General features: G+C 34.4%; 1 pseudogene; it reads right to left on the reverse strand.

Annotated features, from left to right (window-relative positions):
- Positions 1 to 3,252: 3,252 nt before the first annotated feature.
- On the reverse strand, positions 3,253 to 4,432 carry LOC149248936 (DNA topoisomerase 6 subunit B pseudogene; annotated as a pseudogene).
- Between the last annotated feature and the right edge of the window lie 257 nt (positions 4,433 to 4,689).

Genomic DNA, 4,689 nt, shown 5'->3' on the forward strand with positions numbered 1-4,689 from the left:
ATTCACTGACACTACCATTGGTCCACAATATTATAGTTAATGTCAATTGAACGGTCTCATTATTTGTCCTCCATGAATTTTATGATAGATAATTTGTTTAGGTTGTAGTGCCATGAGAACCCATCTTGTTCAAGCATTCATTTGAACACTCGGTGTGCATCATTGCAACTTCCAAGAGTTATATAAAAATGTTTGCAGTAAACTCTTCATGCCACTACATTCATGTCATAAAATCTTGTGGCTAGGATCTCACTACAAGCCATTGCACCGGTCGAATGTAATTAACAATACACCAACATATATAATTGCACCATGTATTTACCCCACAGTGGCTACCTCTATTTTATTGGAAGCATATTTGAGAATTAAAGTGGAAAAAGAATTTGAGTTTCACCTTACCACAATGCAATGGATAGTAAATCATATTGGAATATTATTATTGTATATGAAATTGCAACATCAGGGTATATTTTCCATGAATTGTATGACAATTCATTTTTGAATTCTGAACATTACAACATCAAGAAAACTCTATGAGGTGAAATTCTTTGAGCCTACATGTATGCACCTTATTATTTACGATAAATCTATTAGTATTTTTATTATTGTTGTTTGTGCTCCTAAATCTACCCTTTCCTAGATGATATTCGCATAAAGAATACCCTCCAAGAGTCCACTAAGAACTTTTCCACCTTCACCCTTTCCTCTGCTTGCATTGGGAATTTTCCACTTCATTACTATTATTGTAATGTTTATCAAACATCGTATTCTCCTCCACTTTTAGCTCATCTTCATATTTAATGTCTTTAGTTGTTTCATATATGTAACCTTTCTGTTGGATAGTTGCTTTTTCTCTAAGTCTTTGCCATTTTTATTGGATTTATTTTCGATGTCAAACATTCCCAATTTTACAAATCCCTTGTTCTCTATGTTATCGCCATTGATAGCTTTCTCACTATCAATCCACTGGTTGTTACCATTACTTATGTTGCACATTTCTACAAAATGGTGGCACCCATAACATAATAACATATGTCAATGCCTCTTTCACGTTTATTGATAATAATAATACTCTTTCATTGGCCTTTGAATTTTCCACATTCGTCGTGGGCCTTGCTTAACCTTAATGCAGCAATCGAGGGATTTGATTTCAGCATTACATGTGTGTGTGTGTGTGTGTGCGCACGCTCTGAAAAGCCATCCCACATTGGTTAGGCGAAGCACTTGATCGATGTTTATATGCACGCATGCTCCCACAACATTTCGATGTGTTGAGCATTGGTGTTATCTCCTTCTAGGGATCCTCCCTTTTATTTGGCACCTCGTGTGCCGAGATTTTTTATAATTCATTGTTGCCTTGGTAATTGGTGAGTGATGGTATATGGTGTGGCATGAGATTGGCTTGTGAACCCAATGATTTTAATAAAATGTATCCTCCTGCATAAGAGGCTGAGAGCACCAATAACATCATGAAACCCAAATTTGGCAAATTATACTTTTTTAACAAAGTTGATAAAGACTTTGACATGTAATATCATAGGCTCGAATGAGGATGGTGTCCTTCTTGTGAGGCAACAAACAGCCCAAAGGCTTAGTGTCTTCCTTTCACCATTTCATGAGTTTTACTTGAAAAACCTTTATCATTTTCATCTTACAGTATTTAGCTAGAACATCAGCTCCAACTAGGGAAAATGTTTTCCCTACAAAATACTGAGAAATGTACTCCAATAGCCTAATTGGGCATGGAGTTAAAATCTAAAAACCCTAAAATTTGTAATATCTCTGAAACATGTTTCAAAAATGTTGAATCGAAAGCTATGAAAATTGAAATCGAAATGCTCACTAGTTGAGCTTATTTATGTACAATATTCCTACTTAAAAACAATGATGAATTCAATCAAGTGAAATTAGCCTTCCAACAACACCATGACAACTTAAGGGTGTTGGATCTTATACCACTCTGTTCTTGGATTTTGAAAATAAGAATGGGCATGGATGACATAAACCCTTTAGAGCGAAAACTTAATACATACCCAAATAGTGACATTTGTTGTTGACCAAAGAAACCTTCCATGTAGTCTGCTACAAGATCTTAAAATGGATGAGAGAAAAAATTAGTCACTTCAATTTCTTGAATAATTTCCTGGCATATGTATTTTTTCATAAGGCATCCACGGTCGCTTCTTGGTTCTTCAAGTTTGAGCTCTTCTTGAAGAGATTATTGTTGGTCATCTTCTTCCCGCTTCCATGTGAGCAACTTCTTTTGAAAAATTTCAATAGCCTCCTCCATTGAATTGTATGAGTCATAAATTGGAGATTCTTTTGAAAAACCCAACTCTTCATCTGAATCATAAGAATCGAAAACGGGGGAACTAACAAAATATACAAGATAAGAAGTTGGTTTGCAACTCAATAAATTTTTTTTTCTTGAAGAAAACTTGTCAGAAGAGAATCCAAGGGCTGCCATTTAAAAAAAAAAAACTCAAAAAGAACACCCAAAGAGAAGCAGCTGGGGAAGATTTACAACCAATGACTGATTCTTGTCACCTTCAAGAATTAGTTGTAAATTTTGAAATAAAACCTAGGGAAAAACTCTATTTAATCTGAGGAAACAACGCCAATTGATGTTGTTACCCCTGGAGACAGTTCCTAGATGCAAGGGAACTGGTACCCAAGACCTATACAATATTCATAAAGATTTTAAAATTTATGGTCCGAGAAATAGACCATGAAAGTTGCAATGATTAGCCTAGTTCAAAAACCCATCTTTAAAAACTAGATTAGCCAAGACAATTGAGAGCTACAAGGTTTTGAATTTAAAAGAGATGGGTATAAGAAAAATTGACCAAGATAGGGCTTGATCACTAAGGCACTTAAGAATCTCAATTTCTAACATGCATAGGAAATAATGAAAAGGAAAAGAAAGATGCGTGAATGTCTGATACAATGGAGCACTCATTAATGGATTCAAACCAAAAGCATGAATACCATTAATTCCAAGTAAATTCATAAATTTGATTTAAATCAACCTACCGCTACATTACACTCATACTAGTAGAAAGAAGAACAATGTTTCAATGTATTTAGTGTTGAATCAAAATGGCCTTTTATTTTCAGTTTTTGAGAGATTATGTCATTATATTTTTCTCATAATTTACAGACTCTGAACCCCTCTCAAACATTTTCATCAAACTTTTATTCCTACCCCTAGACTAACTCCCTTGGTCAACTTCAAAATGGTTTCTTAAAAAATTATAAAACTATTTTTTTTTGCAGTGACCTAAGTTGTACAATATATTTTAGCACCTCATATATAGCATGCGTGAAGTACTTGGTCAGGTTATATTTACGTGATTGTCAGCTCACGTACTTGTTTTCTTCTAATGATTTTTTACTTCAATTGAACATTCATTGTTGGATAGCAGCCTTGACAACAATATTTTTTTTGTTATGTCATCTCCAATATATTCTTTGTCGTTTCCCTTAAAATGGATCTTTGTACTTACAATGCTCACAAAAACACCAATGTTATCTTGTGTATGATTAATTTGATAGCTATTCCAGTTGATCTGCTTCATATTAGTTATTGTGGTAACGTCTTCCCCTTGTTCAAACAAAAATTAAATGTGGTTTTCAAATGTAAATACATTGATTCCTTGCTTAACATCTCTTCTACCTAGACAGACCCCTTCCTCCACAATAAACGGATGACCTTCGAAAACATGTATTTTGTCCTCATATGTTGCAACCATGTCTAGATGTAGCTCTTTTATGATCCCAAGACGAAGATTGTATTCCCCTAGAAGACTAAGACAATCACCACTAGGATCATCAAACTCAGCTTATGGAAAGAGTTGATGCATTCAAACTATTTGTAGAGATGAAAGAGATCTTATAGCCATCTTGGGCATAAAATTTAGACCAATCTCACCAATTAAGAAATCAGCATAGTTGATATTAACAAACTCATGTTGGAGAAACTAGATAAGTTTCTACTTTTATGTCTCTGCAATAAGGCACTTGATAAGTAATAGATCTACAACAAAAGGATAATATTTTGTTTCTATAAGGACGGGAAGCATCACATATGTCCTTCGTGAAAATCTTATTGTGACATTGTTTTTTGTTGTTGTTGAAATGCATCGGGATAGAAACTGAGCATATGGTGTTATTACAATGATTTGGCACACATATTGTATTATCTTTGAGCGATAAATTGTCCAATTTCCTTCATTTGTAACTTGAATTTCTGCTCTATTCCATTTATCATTGTTAACGCACCCCAAAATTTTGACAACTAAATCGGAGAAAATGTAGAAAATGTTTTTTTAGTGTCATTGTCTCCAGCATATTGATCACCTCTTCTTCAGATAAATCCTTCCCTAGAATATTCATGGAAACCTTTGAAGTAGATATTCCCTGGTGCTTCCATTGGTCCACAATATTATTGTTAATGTTAATTGAACCAGTCTGATCATTTTTCTTCCATGAAGTTTATGATAGATCATTTGTTCTGGTCGCCATGCCAGGAGGCCTCATTTCAATCAAGAATTACGTTGAAAATTCAGCGTGCATCATTGTGATCTCTAGAGTTATATGAAAATGTTTGCAGTAAAGTATTCACGCCACTACATTCATGTCATAAAATCTTGTGGCTAGAAGCTCACTGCAAACCATTGCACCGGTCTA

Source organism: Pinus tabuliformis, chromosome 7 (assembly GCF_031772625.1).
Source record: "Pinus tabuliformis cultivar Carrire ecotype Pingquan chromosome 7, CPIR1, whole genome shotgun sequence".
In the NCBI taxonomy this organism is placed as follows: Eukaryota; Viridiplantae; Streptophyta; class Pinopsida; order Pinales; family Pinaceae; genus Pinus; species Pinus tabuliformis.